The 15846-nt window shown below is 35.5% G+C and overlaps 1 protein-coding gene across 2 annotated transcripts in view; it reads left to right on the top strand.

The window, feature by feature from the left end:
* LOC105466320 (butyrylcholinesterase) overlaps positions 1–15846 on the top strand; it is a 68949-nt gene that overhangs the window by 38369 nt on the left and 14734 nt on the right. The gene's annotated exons all lie outside the window — the stretch shown is intronic.

Here is a 15846-nt window from a genome sequence, read left to right as displayed (position 1 = left end):
TTGCCCAGTGAGTAATATGTATATATGTATTTTGTTGTGTGTGCAAATAGATCTGGGTATACCTACGGATGAGTCTGTAAGCAACAGCTAGATTGGTAATAGGATGGTATTGTAGCTGTCTTCATTAAAGTCCCTTCCTCTGCTTCATTATCTTCTTCTTCCTTTGATAGTTTCCATTTATTAAATGTTTCATTAAGATCCAAGCAGGGTTCTAAGTATTCCAGATAGATTTTGCATGTAGTTTTTATAACCACTCTGTGTAAAATGCATTAATATCCCTATTTTACAAATAAAGCAACTGATGATTGGAAATTTAGGTCACACAACTAACATTTTTTTAAGTATTTTAATTTTTGTGGGTTACTTTTTCCACCTGTGTGTCTTGATTGTAAAATATTATTTTAAATTGTGGTACCTAAAATAATACCTTAGGAATCCTAAAATCAGAAAAACAAAAGTTAAACATAAGATGAATATACTGTTGGCAGGGATACTTCTCATCTTTCTTATAAAGTTACCATGCTCGGTGTAGTAAGTAAACATTATCCGAAAAGACATTTTCTAATTTCTAATTTCAAAATCATTCTATTTATTTATTTTTATAACATATATTACATGTTTTATTCCATATTTCATAATTATGTATTTATACAAAATGCAAAAAACAAATCTTATCATTACAATATTTCTGTAGCTGTAATTATAAAGCGGTATAAAATTTAATAAAACAAGATGCTTCCGATTCTTCAGCATTCCCTCAGATACATTTTTGAATGAAAGTCATGAGATTGTTTCCAAGGTACACTGCCCTTAAATCATAAGTTATTAAATAATAGTTTTCAGTATAAAATAATTACCCTTGCCATTTTCATTATGGCACATCTGCCTTGGACATAAGAAACGAAATCCTGTGACTGACTTAGTTGCAATTAGCAAGTCATTCAGAAATCACATTCATCACTGTCATTTCAGAAGAGTCTAGAAGGAATTGCTTGTGCTATATTTAGCACGCATGAGAGCTGCAAAGTCCAGTCTGTTCATCTTTTTCACGTTTCTATTTGTTTGGAAAAGCTAGAAAGCTGTAGCCAAAAAGGGCAGGAAGGAAGGTTGTTTTTCAATACCCTTCTTCAGTTCAGCTGAGAACTCCTTTCTATGACTCAATAGTCAGTTCCAAATTACCACATTTTTAAAAAAATTTGGTTATCATGCTTGTATTTTCTTCATAGATGATATTACTACCTTAATTCATATCTATTAATCAATTTATTATTTATCTCCAGTCATTAAACTGATGGATCTCAGCAATCAGTGACTTATAGGTTCTGTTTACTGTTATATCCATTGCCCACATTCCTGGCACATGTCAGGCAACAAAATTCAATTATTGAATAACAAACAGCTTCCTGAAAAAAAGTCAGTTCAGTTTTTTTATTGTGGATTTTTAAAAAATCAACAGAATACTGGCCCTCATAAGTTATTTCTCCAGAAAAGAGTAATCTAATTTTTTCACAATAAAGAAGTTATCTTAGGTCTTGAGGTCTATATACATGGAGAGAGAGTAGCAATAGTGAATACATCTGGTGTCAAGTACAACTAAAATTATGTCATAGGGAGAATTTAGATTTATTCTACAGGAAAAACAGAGAATCCTGGGTAAAATTTATGGAGCTATTGTTTAGCTTAGTATTATATTTGTTATTAATAAAGACACAGTTCTCTTTGAGAAAAAAAAAAACAAAAATAGCCCCAGGGCCTGGAATTCTAGTAGGGCCTGAGTGCAGGTCTGTTTTTCCAACTAGATATAGTAATGAATAAAGTTATCAAGGATTGGAATGACTTTGTTCAGATTGTGACACATATTCCATTATTAAAAGTGAAAAAACAGAAGTTAGAATAGCTTTGTGCAGATATTCTAGAGAGAATAAAACACTGAGTGGAAGATTAGACAATATTACTTCAAGATAACTTTAAATTCTTTGAAAGGGCCTAATATTATCTTTGATTAAAAAAAGTATTCAAGTAACAGAAAAAAAGTTTGGAGAAAAGAATACCCAGAAGAGTGCTACCTGAAATAATTTAAGAATAGAAATCTTTGATTATAAAATATTTCTGATTGCATGCTAATAAAATAAAGTACTTCCATGAGAAATAATTGAAGGCTAAATAGGACATTGTAACACTTTCAAATAGTAGAAAATATGGATGGGATATTTTTAACTTACTAATGATTAGTAAAATAATTGGGAAAAAAGAATTATGGAAAAATAACATGGCATTTTATATGGTAGGTAGCAAACATATCTTTATTGTTACCTTTCTAATATTAATATAGATTTGAAATTATTTTGGTTAAAGGTTTTCACCAATTAGCTAAGTATCTAAAATGTTTTATTAAAATGAAATAAGATTATTTTGTGTATCACTATTTTAATTATTACAAATTCAATGTTCAATGCTCACTTTGAAAAATTCATTAAGCATGATTTAGGCTCGAGTCTGTATGTATGTTTATGGTAATAAAACTGACTTCCAATGTTTATTTGTTGTGCTGACAGCTTCCTCCATAAATAGTGTCATTGCTGTCTGTGGACCTTAATGTGGCACATTTGGTTGTTACATCTTACTTTCCCTATATGCAACATCTTTTATGTAGATCTACAAATAAAATTAAATACACATAGATATATTTAAAATTTTAGCTTCACTAAATTCATCATATTACCTAAAATCCCCTCTTCGCACATTAGACACATTTTGTATTATACACAAAATGACAGTAGGTTCAATACCTTAAAACTTTTAACCTAAATTCACTACTAGGCAGGAGTGTAGGTTCATAAAAGGAACTTCAACTAAAATAACATACAGTTTTTCTAAAGCAGGAAGAATATGTAAGGCAATTATATTCTCATTATTCCAAGATGAGATCTGTGCCATTCGGAAGGAAACACAATGCTAAATACAGAGAAAATATTTTGAAAATTGGATAGGATTTTCGTAAAGATTTCAAATAAAATAGAAAAAAAAATATTTCAACTTAAAAGTTGAAAAATGTTTTATTTATCAAAGTTTACCAAGTTATCTGTAAGATGATATAAGTATGTGTTTTGAATAAGTAGAAAAGAAATAACGAGACGAGATAGTCACCCACAGGCACAGATATTATCCTAAAAACTGTATTATTTGTAATTCTATCATTGAAAATGAAATTTTTTTATGTTCCGTTTGTATCTCTGTATGCAACTATATATTCTAGTTTTTTGTTTGTTTGTTTGTTTTGTTTTATAAAATCTGCATGAGAAGACTGCTTTCTTCTTTTTTGTTGGAATGGGGAGCTCATTATGTTGCCCAGGCAGATCTAGAAGCCTAGGACTCAAGCAATCCTTCTAACTCAGTCCAGCCTCCCAATTAGCTAGGATTACAAGCATACACAACAACACTCAGCAAAAATTGCTTTTTATTGGGAAACAGTAATTTTTTTTAATATTAATGTTGAGGTACTTAGTTGAAACCATGAAAACACCAGATATATGTTTTTGACATTGTAGGCTTTGAGATTTGAAAATTCACCTACCTCAGCCATTCAAGTTGTGTGACATTGGACAATCTCAGCTTCCATATCTATATAATCTGAATAATAAAATTGCCTCTTTCAAATAATCATAGTTAATGTTAACTGAGTTTTTGCATAAAAAGTGCTTAGTTCAGTGTCTAATAGATACAAAATTTCTAATAAATGTTTTTCAAGTATATTCTTCTTAAATTTACTCATATACCTCTGAAACAGATCTCAAACAACCTCAAAATATCATAGCCAACATCCACACCAGTTGTTTAGAAGAGAAAATACACACACACACACACACACACAGTTTGTTTTTTCGTTTGAAAGGATACACTGTAGTTTCAAGTGTATACCGTATAATTCTAATCACTTTAAAAGTTCATTCTGATACAATTAGTCTAATGGCTTACTTATTTAGGTAAAACCTTTACCAAACAGCCTTTTATCAAACATTGACTCTATGCAAGGCGACAAGAGTCAACAAAACAGACATTTTGTCTGCTATTATGGAGCCTTAAAGTCTAATGGAGGTGATTAGCCAAATATAGGGACCTCCAGTGAATAGTGATATAAAGTCAATAACTTTGAATTCAAGAATATTTATTTGATATGCTGAAACTACCCATTAAGGAAAAACATCACAATTAAGTTTTCATATAATTTTCCTGGAGTATTATTTCCCAGGTCTTTTCTAATATTTAAGTATTCATTTAAAAATCAAGCTATTTTAAGATTTGTATGTGCTACTATAAAACTAAGTTTCCAGGACATTTTTTTGGCAATTCCTAGGCTCATTCCTGAAACTGTGGGCTTGCTGCCATCAATTTTGTGGCACAGACTAACGCAAACAGACGTGAATAAGAGCAAAACTGATAGAATTTGGAAGACTCAAAAAAGAAGCCAATTTATTTCAAGTTTGAGATTATTTTCTTATCTATAATTAATGCAAAGTCTGCCCCCTTATTAAAATAAGTGTTCTAGTGCCATTATTTGAAAGTACATTTGAGCTCTCTACAGATCATTAGGCTGTCACTCCTCTGGGATTCATATGATCACATCCAAATGATAACAGTTGCTTTGCTATCACTAGAAAATGAAAATGGGTACAAACATAATGCATCTTCACATTTTGAAATTAGGGAAGACATCTGGATGCACTTGCTCAGCTAATGAATAAAGGGAAAAATGGAAGAATAAAGGAAGGAGTGAAGGAAGAAAGGAGAGACTGGAGGGAGGGAGGGAGGGAGGGAGGGAGAGAGGGAGGGAGGAAGGAAGGAAGGAAGGAAGGAAGGAAGGAAGGAAGGAAGGAAGGAAGGAAGGAAGGAAGGAAGGAAGGAAGGAAGGAAGGAAGGAAAGGGAGGGAGGAAGGAAGGAAGGAAGGAAAAGAAAAAGTGTCTAATTTTCTGTAACACGATTTAGTATTCAGCCCAATTCATTTTCTGGAGTTGGAGGCGGCTAAACATTGCTTAGTATCCCTCTTTAACTCACCAGCTAATTATGCAAACCTTTATATCCAAACAATGCAGAGGAAAGAAGACAGAATGATCTTCCAGACCATGAAAGGTTTGTTCATCCATCATACCAACAGTGTACTAAAGATCTTAGAGATCTTTTGTCTGGCGACTCTTTGACCTTTCAGCTGATGAATAACTGAAGATGTGCAATACAAAGAAATTACTAGAAGAGAACTGTGCACTGAGAATCAATTTATTTTCATGACTCTATCCAACTACTTTAGTGAAGTATTTAGGAGAGTGGGTTAAGTACACAAGCCTCTTTTAAATACTTATTAATTTTAAAATGTTCTCATAATATATAAAAATGTGCTTTAAGTGGGCACTTGATTCCCAGTTAGAAATTTAGGATTAAAAAAACACAGTACATCTCAGCAACGGTGAAAATTTTGATTTGGATTAAAATCAAATCTACATGAAGATTTTGATTTGGATTAAAAAGAGAAACATATTTCTGTGTGCTTAAGGCTTTTTTTTTTACTCCTTTTTATTTCCTGAGCAGAACAGAGCTTAACAACACTGATTGACAACATGAACAAGACTCTTCATTAGGACCTAGTAATAAAACAAATGATTAGAGTAAGGCAGGACTCCTGATACCAGAAATCACTCAAGAAGTCTCACCTTATATGCAGGGTTCAGTTTTGCATTTTTGTGTATATGTTTTTATTTCCCCTTAAAACAAAATGTTTCTTTCTTTCTTACGAGGCATCCACTTTGATAACACATTTCAAGCTATATTATATCTTAATTGGTCTTTGCTTATTTCTAGCGATGAAGCCTCATCCCATATTCTTGCGTGAACTACAGCTGTTAATTTTTCTTAAAGTTTGAAAATTATGTGCAGCTGATATGTCATCTTCCTAGTATTTAACTGAAGTGTAATTTGTTCCTCTTTATTAGAGCTGAATAAAAATAAGTCTTCTTTTTTATTTCCTAGAAAGTTTAGCACATTGAAATGTTTTGCCTTTGATCAAATTTGTGTACAGGATCATACAGATTATATATTTCCTGTAGGGTTATTCTCTCCTCCTCTCCTCTCCCTTTCTCTTCCCTTCTTTTTTCTCATAAAAACCTATATCCAAATTCTCCGTGAAGCTGAGAATGTATTCCAATCCACAAGTTAGGAATGATGAAACAGTAAAAGTTTAATAAGCCGCTTGGCCATGGACTCTTATAGCACAGTATATTTAAATACGAGAAATCTTCCTTAGTTAATTTCTGAATTTTTGCAAATTTCTAAGGTATGTTATTATAATCCTGTCCCTCTGGGTACCTTGATTCCTGCCTAAAAATAACAAACCTTATTATTTAACAAAGAAAAAAAAACTGAACAAACTATAATGAATCTAGGGAATTGTTTTTCAGTAATCACTTTTCTCATTTCTACTGTTAGCAATAGAAATATCTGGAGATGGGAGGAAGCAACTAATAAAAGTGAAGATTTAGATATTTGCATTAAATATAATCTAAATTGTAAATAATCCTCTTATAGTCTCTATCCATAGCTGCATTATAATACAGTTCACATTGCTTTAGTAACTATTTTTTTTCTGCCTTTATTACATCTTCCAGAAAACAAAAAGAATACAGTTATAAAGACCTTCTTAACAAACCATAGTAAGTCAAGATGGAGAATGTAAGTGGGCCTTGAAAACTCTTGAGTTAGATTTTAGTTTGTGAACAGGCTCAAGAGAAATTCATCTATAAAATGACGCCTCATTAGCAAAGGAAGGAAGTTGAAGTCAAACGTTTTGCTATCTCATGGCACCTGAAGAATCAGTGTGAGTTTTTAGTCAATGTGAGTTTTAGAAAATTAATATTTACAAGACATTTTACTTTAACTTAACACATGAGAAAAGGTGAATTTCTCTTTTTTAATAAAGTGAAGTTTTTGTTTTAGAACTGATAGTGAATTGATCCAACATACATCCAAAGTTCTGAAAGCTACTCACTTCTCATTGCAAAAAGCATTTTTTCAATGTATATTTTCCTAGGTTTATTGTAGGCACTGGGCATGAATAAATAGGTAAGATTGATTTTTTCTGAAGCTCAAAATATAAGTTTTTAATTTATATAATTTGGCATTGTTAGCAGTGTTTCATTTGTATCTTATAAAATAAAAATTTATATAAATGATATTTGTTCAGTAATTTTGGGTATTTCTAATATTCGAGTTACAGAATACATAGACAAACACATAGACGCACACACCCGTTTGTCTGCTCTATAGGCTGAAAACCTGTGTGCCTCCAAAACTCGTATGTTGAAATCCTAACTCCCAATGTGATGGTATTAGGTAATACTGTGTGCGGAACTGGTAGGTTCTTGGTCTCACTGACTTCAAGAATGAAGCCGCGGACCCTCGCGATGTTACAGTTCTTAAAAACAGTGTGTCCGCAGTTTGTTCCTTCAGACGTTCAGATGTATCTGGAGCTTCTTCCTTCTGGTGGGTTCGTGGTCTCACTATCAGAAGTGAAGCTGCTGTAGACCTTCATTGTAAGTGTTAGAGCTCTTAAAGGCAGCATCCTCTGGAGTTGTTAGTTTCTCCCAGTGGGTTTGCGGTCTCGCTGGCTTCAGGAGTGTAGCTGCAGACCTTGGCAGTGAGTGTTACAGCTCATAAAGGCAGCGTGGACCCAAAGAAACAGCAGCAGCAAAGTTTATTGCAAAGAGCCAAAGAATAAAGCTTCTACGCTGCAAAAGGGGACCGGAGTAGATTGCCACTGACTGACTGGGGCAGCCTGCTTTTATTTGCTTATCTGGCCCCACCCACATCCTGCTGATTGGTCTATTTTACAAAGAGCTGATTGGTCCATTTTGACAGCATGCTGATTGGTGTGTTTACAATCCTTGAGCTAGACACAGAGTCACAGAGTGCTAGTTAGCTAGATACAGAGCACCAACCAGTGTACTCACAAACCCTGAGCCAGACACAGAGTGCTGACTGGTGCATTCACAAACCCTGAGCTAGACACAGAGTGCTGATTAGTGCATTTACAATCCTTGAGCTAGACAGAGTCACAGAGTGCTAGTCCTCCAAGTCTCCACTAGGTTAGCTAGATACAGAGTGCTGATTGGTGCACATACGATCCTCCACCTAGATATAAACATTCTCCAAGTCCCCATCCAGTTCAGGAACCCCGCTGACTTCACCCAGTGGATCCTGCACAGGGGCTGCCGGCAGAGCTGCCCGCCAGTCCCGAGCCGCCCCTGCACTCCTCAGCCCTTGGGCTGTGGATGGGACCAGCTGCCACGGGGCACCGCAGAGAAGGAGCTCAGACATGGCGGGCTGCAGGTCCCGAGCCCTGTCCCGCCAGAAAGCAGCTAAGGCCGGGCGAGAATTTGAGTGCGGCGCTGGCAGGCCGGCACTGCTGGGGGACCCGGTGCAACCTCTGCAGTTGCTGGCCCGGGTACTGAGCCCCTCACTGCCCTGGGCTGGTGGAGCCAGCTGGCCGCTCCGTGTGCTGTGCCCCCGAGCCCGCGCCTGCCCGTGGGAACTCGCACTGGCCCGCGAGTGCAGCCCGCAGCCCCGGTTCCCACCTGCGCCTCTCTCGCCACACCTCCCCACAAGCAGAGGGAGGTGGCTCTGGACTCAGCCAGCCCAGAGAGGGGCTTCCACGGTGCCGTCTAGGGCTGAAGAGCTCCTCAAGCGCTGCCAGAGTGGTCGCCGAGGCTGAGGAGGTGCCGAGAGCGAGGGCTGCTAGCACGTTGTCACCTGTCATTAGGAGGTGAGGCCTTGGGAAGGTGATTAGTGGTGAGGGCAGAGTCCTCATGAGTGAGATTAGTGCTCTTATATCACAGATCTAAAATAGCTCCCTTCTCCCTTCTATGTGAGGACACAGCAAAAAGACTGCTGTCTATGAACCAAGAAGTAAGCTCTCTCATCAGACACCAAATTTCCCAGTGCCTTGATTTTGAACTTCCCAGCTTCCAGAATATGAGACATCAATTTCTGTTGTCTGTAAGCTATCCAATTTATGGTATTCTGTTATATCATCCCAAGCAGACTATGATAGCTTGCGTATATGTGTAAGTATCCAAAGAAAAAATACATTTTTCTTTTATCTTTAAAGATTTGTCTTAGAAGCTTGTAGAAAACCATGAAATACAAGGTTTTATAAAACTAACAAATTACCCAGGACATTGCTTTGTGGATTAAAATGGAACCAGCATGATTAAATTACTCGTAATGCATTCGTGAGTTAATACTAACTTGCTCTAATAAAATTCAATGGATATTAAACTCATTTTATTTGGGTATATAGTTAATAAATATTATAATTAATTTAATTTAATAAATCTGTTTTTTTGTTTTTTTGGTTTTTTTTGAGATGGTGTGTCACTCTGTCGCCCAGGCTGGAGTGCAACGGCACAATCTCGGCTCACTGCAACTTCCGCCTCCCAGGTTCAAGCAATTCTCCTGCCTAAGCCTCCAGAGTAGCTGGGGCTACAGGTGCACACCGCCATGCCTGGCTAATTTTTTGTAATTTTAGTAGAGATGGGGTCTCACCATATTGGTAAGGCTAGTCTCAAACTCTTTACCTCAGGCGATCCACCCGCCTTGGCCTCCCAAAGTGCTGGGATTACAGGAGTGCACATGGTAAAAAATAGTTTGCATGTGAGAAAATGAAAAGTTATCCCAGGGTGTCTGATTGCCACAACAAATAGTTTATTGGAAGCAGAGTTTCACATTATTTGGTTTGGAGTACTGTTTTTCTTGAAAGTATAGAAATTGTCATCTGTGAACTATTTCCCATGTGGTAGTAGTTTTTAAACATGAACATTTACTGTGAAGGATGAAGAGGTAACCACACATCAGTTGTGATGTTTCTTACTTATTGTACCCATCTGCACACTATGAGTCAGGCACAATTTCAGGTTGTCAACAAAACAATCAAATGATAGTTTGAATGAGACTTCTTAGCCTCTCATGAGAAAAAGGAAAAAGGACAGCTAAAGTACATAGAACAATATGAGGTGATAAACACTGACTACTTCAATTTGGTTCCCGAGGAAGGTCTGTCTGAAGAGATGGTAGGACGAGAATAGGACAAGGAGCTATGCTTTGGGGAAATATAGGCATTGTATATCCTATGAATTGTTATATTGCATTATGTGTGTTTTTAAATATTATAGCTGTATTGAAATTTGTAAATTGAGTAACATTGTTAATGTAACTGGGAGAACATTACATTTAAGAACTTAAGACCTAAAGCCATAAAATTACCAGAAGAAAACATAAGGAAAACACTATAGGACACTGATGTAGGCAAAGATGTTATGGCTAAGACTGTAAAAGCACAGGTAACAAAATCAAATTTAGACAAATGGGACGGTATTAAACTAAAAAAGTCTTCACCGCAAAGGAAACAATCAACAGAGAAAAGACACAACCTCCAGAATGTGAATAAGTATTTGAAAATCAATAAAAGACATTGTTTATAGGAAAAGTAAGATAAAACAACCAAATATGCCACTTTAAGGTGCTCAGACAGCAATGATACTACTTTTTGGAGGAAGATGTCAGCACAACAAACATTTTAAATCAGTTTTTATTGCAATACACATACATACAGAATTGAGCCTATATCATGTGTAATGAATTTTTCAAAGTGAGCATCTAAGAACACTGAATTTGTAACCATTAAAATGGTGATACATACAAAATAATCTATTTTATATTAGTAATCCATTTCAGAATCTTAATTGGTGAAAACCTTTGACCAAAATAATTTCAAATCTATATTAATATTAGAGAGGTAACAATAAAGATATGCTTGCTACCTTCCTCACATAATGGAATGTTGTTTTTCAATAATTTTTTTCTCCCAATTATTTTACTAATCATTACTAAGTAAAAATATCACATTCATGTTTTCTATTATTTGGAAGCTTTATGATGTCTCATTTCAGTCCTCAAATATTTCTCATGGAAGCATTTTATTTCATTAGCATATGATCAGAAGTATTTTATGATCAAAGATTTTTTTATTCTTAAATTGTTTCAGTTAACTGTTTTCTGGGTAATTTTTCCTAAAAGAAAATTTCTGTGACTTAAGTTTTTTTTTTTTTTCTTTTTTGGTCAAAAGTAATATTATGCCCTTTAAATGAATTTGAAGTTACCTTGAAATAATATTGTCTAATCTCCTATTCAGTACAAAGCTATTCTAACTTCTGTTATTTTTTCATTTTTAATCATGGAATGTGTGTCACATTCTAGACAAGGTCATTCCAATAAAAAATACAAGTTAAATAAAAACTTGTGGATCTAATTGAAATGCAGAGATTCTATCAATAAAATCAGGAGTAACAGCAAATTTCCAACTGCCTACTTACCATCTCCATTTGGATGTAAAATTTAACACGTGAACTTAACATGTGAACTCTTTATTTTATTTTATTTTATTTTACTTTATTTATTTTTTGAGACAGTGTCTTGCTCTGTCACCCAGGCTGGAGTGCAGTGGTGAGATCTCAGCTCACTGCAACCTCCGTCTCCCAGGTTCAAGCCATTCTCCTGCCTCAGCCTCCCAAGTAGCTGGGATCACAGGCATGTGCCACCATGCTCGGCTAATTTTTGTATTTTTAGTAGAGACAGGGTTTCACTATGTGGGCCACGCTGGTCTTGAACTCCTGACCTCAAGTGATCTGCCTGCCTTGGCCTCCCAAAGTGCTGGGATTACAGGTATGAGCCACCATGCCCAGCCATGAACTCTTGATATTGCATTCCAAACATGCTCTTCTTGCAGTCTTTCCTATCTCAGCAATGTCAACTACATTCATTCTTCCAGTTTCTCAGGCCAGAATCTTTGAAGTCAACCTTGCCTGCTCCTTTCCTCTTTAATCTATCGGCCTAGTAACAACTCTACCTACAAAATATATGTGAGATCTAATTCTTTCAATTTCTGCCACTACTACTCTAGTTCAAGTAACCATCAACTCTCACATAAACTATTTTAGTAGCCTCCTAATTGGTCTTCTTGAACCATCTGTAGTTTATTCCCAACACTACAGACAGATGATTTTTTAAACAATGTAAATGAGATCTTATAGTTTCCTTTTTTTCCCCACCCCCCAAGATGGAGTCTTGCTCTGTCACCCAGTCTGCAGTGCCATGGCCTGATCTTGGCTCACTGCAACCTCCACCTCATGGGTTCAAGCCATTCTCCTGCCTCAGCCTCCTGAGTAGCTGGGATTATAGGGGCCCACCACTGTCCCTGGCTAATTTTTGTATTTTCATTAAAAACGTGGTTTCACTATGTTGGTCAGGGTGGTGTTGAACTCCTGACCTCGTGACCTACCCACCTCGGCCTTCCAAAGTGCTAAGATTACAGGCGTGAGCCACCATGCCCGGTCAATCTTGTTCTTTCTTTGTGCAAACCCTCCAATTCCTCCCTCTCTTACTCTGAGTAGACACAAAATACTTTTGAAGACACACATGGCACTAAGTAATGTGACCTTACTGTCCCCTCTCCAACTTCACCTCCTACACTCATTCCCTTCCTGCCTCTATTCTAGTCACACTGTCCCCCCTGCTTTCCTTGGAAAACTCTAAGCAAACATTTTTCTCATGATCATTGTTTTCCATCCCTTCTGCTGAAATACTATTTCCCCAAACAACGGTTTGACTCATCCCTTTTCTCCTCTTCACTTCATTTTCTATTAAATATTACAAAGCTTCCTTACCCAGAGCTACAGAAAGTCAAGTTTAATCTTCCAGTCTGCGAAATTGGTCCAAGATTTCTCTCACCAGTCAGAAGTTTAGGGTCCGCATGGCTACCTTCACTTCAGACTAGCTGTTTACAAATATGGAGTCCCTTTGGACTCCATCAGATTTTATAACTCACAAGAGCTATTCATAGAACTCAGGAAAGCCCTGTAATTACAATTACAGTTTTCTTATAACAAAAATATATAAATTAGAACTAGCTGAGGATGAGACACGTAGAGCATCTTGGACTTAGAATGTTCCAAATGCAGAACTTCTCTGTTCTCAGAGATCTATTATCTTCACGACATCTATTGTGCTTATGTATCTATGGAGTATTGCCAATCTAAGAAGCTCACCTGAGCTTTGCATCTCTAGTTTTTATTGGGATTTTATTATTATGTATAGGCAAGATGGATTGAATCATTGCTCGCATGGTTAAAATCACTCTTCAGCTCCTTCCCCTCTGTGGAGGTCGGGATGATATCACATAGCTAAAAGTCTCATCCCTCTAATAACATGGACGGTATTTCTGGCAGGGCTAGTTCCTACCCTAAGATGATCAGTGTGGCCATCCCCACCCTGAGTCATTTCATGAGCCTCAGTTATTATATACTCACCATAAGGCATCATGTTAGCATAAGCTATCATGTATAACACAATATTCCAAGTGTTTAGAGATTACATTGCAAGAACAAGAGATAAACGACAATCAGATGTTTTATTACGGACTCCCTCACCATCCCCCTGCCACACAAACACTGATACTTACTCACCTGCCATTTCTATTTATCCCCATTCCTCATTTTATTATCACTAGCACTTGGTATCATCTGACATATTACATCATTTCTTTATTGATCTTATTTCTTGTCTTTCTCATCAAATAAAAATGGCAAGATAAACGAATTTCTATTTTGTATTTGTTGAATCTCTTATCACTCAAATAATACCTGACCTAGTACACACTTTATAAATATTGTTTGAACGAATGAATGAATATGTTTTCTAAATTTAGGTCTTCTTATAGCCCTTCTATTCCTTATATTAAAATAGAATTTCATTTAAGTGACATGGAATGGAATTTATAAATATTTTAACGTTTTAAAACTTTTTCAATATATTTTCTTCAAACCTCTTATGGCAGTGAAAGATTTCATCTAGACTTTTAATATATAACCATTAACTATAGCTTCATTTTACTAGATTTTAAAGCTAATTAAAATACATTCTCTCAAAAACTACTATAGCTTACTTAGAAATAACTGTCTCTGAATTCCTAAGGATAGTTTTAATTCTCATTTTAGGCGTGGGTAGGCAATCCTAGGATTCTATAATTCCAAGAAAACTTTATTTTTGAAGCTAGATGCAAAATTTTTCTTCATATCAGGGCATCCTGAATCAATCGATGTCTTTTCCTTTAATCTGTTCATAAAATGAGTTATCAACTGTGTGCTCAAATATCAATGGCAAGCAAGTAATTTTCTGTAACACAGATGTTAAAGAAAGATACTCTCTGCTTTTTTTGTTGTTAAATTAGCTGGGTCTTAAAACCTTTCAAAACTACATACGAAGAAAATTCTAAGGGGTGATCTATAGAGCATTTTGGTATACTACAAAGTAGAAAAAGAACCTGATACTGATAAAAATAGAGCATATACAACTTCATGGAAAATTTTAATTATTACTATTTTGAAGTCTTTATTTTGTGAAGAGAACAAAAACTTCTTTGAGAAACAGCAAAGTCAAGATGTTTAAATTGATCTTATGACTTTGAGATTTAAAAATATAATGCTTTGGAATTGTGTATAGTGGAAATATGTTGTATTTCACAAAGTGTTTAATTGATACAGACAGAAAGAATTGTCTCTCTTGTTACTTTGTAAGTCATGGAGATTTCTTCAAATTATAGAATAAAATACTTCATCACTTCAATAGCTATTTCAATCTTTTGAAAACTGTATCCACATCTACAGGCAAAGGAATTTTATTATCTCTAAATTACAATTTGGTATGTCATGAGTTATTTCATAGGATAAAGTTTGTTAAATGAACACCGGCAGTGCTTTGCTCTTGAACTCAAGTACAAGTCAGCTCTGTTTAAGTCGCCATTCACAGAGGACAGAAATGAATGTGCAGTTAAAATGGTGCCATAAGTAAATTGGAGCAGAATTAGAAGAAAAGTGGGCAATTTAGGAACATAAGAATTGCTGTACTGAATCAGACCATCGGTTCTCCTGGTTTAATATCCAACCTCCAGCAGCTGTACTTGTTAGTTTCTACAGCTTTAAAAGAAAGAAAAAAGACTACATAATTTACCTAGACAAGTGTGCCATCTGTGATCTGGAGAAATTTTCTTCTTGATCTCTCTCAAATAATACCCTAAAGCAGGAGGTTTCAACCCTGCTATGATATTGGTTTAGCTTGACTAGCTCTGATTATTAATAATTCTTATTAAAATATCCCATTCCTCCATAAAATAAACTAGTACATCAAGAAACTATTTGTCTCTAAAGCTCCTGAATTCATGGTTGAACATGTCTGCATCTGTGATAAATTATGAATATATGGTGCGTATTCAATATAAGTTCTTGATGGCAAAAATCTGCCTCTTGATAACCATACTTTTACTTCTCCTTCCAAATTCTACTGGAGTCAGAGACTTTGGCTAAACAAAACAAAGCAAAACAAACTTAGATCTGCTCATACTACTCCAAAATTTCTATCTATTAATAATATACAGAAGATATCTGAATGATGAAGGATTTTTTGTGTTGAACTTTTAGAAAAGTTCAACTAAAGTTTTTCTTATATGATTTTGCATAAGGTTGAATAAGAGCAAGGAATGAATTACTTATCTTTGTCACTTTAATCTTTAGTTTATGTTAGAGAAGGCTGGAACACTTTATAGTTTCTTGATTATTCTAAATACTCACCTTGAGATCAATATTTCTAAAATATTATGCTCACACTAGCCATTTAGTCAAAAGTTCCTCAAGAGTCGTAAATGCCTACAAATTCGATTCTAAACAATTTTCCAGGGCTGTTAGACCTAATGT

The sequence above is a fragment of the Macaca nemestrina genome, chromosome 2, assembly GCF_043159975.1.
Source record: "Macaca nemestrina isolate mMacNem1 chromosome 2, mMacNem.hap1, whole genome shotgun sequence".
In the NCBI taxonomy this organism is placed as follows: Eukaryota; Metazoa; Chordata; class Mammalia; order Primates; family Cercopithecidae; genus Macaca; species Macaca nemestrina.
Note: the sequence above shows the minus strand (reverse complement) of the source record. Positions and strands in the feature narration are given on the sequence as shown.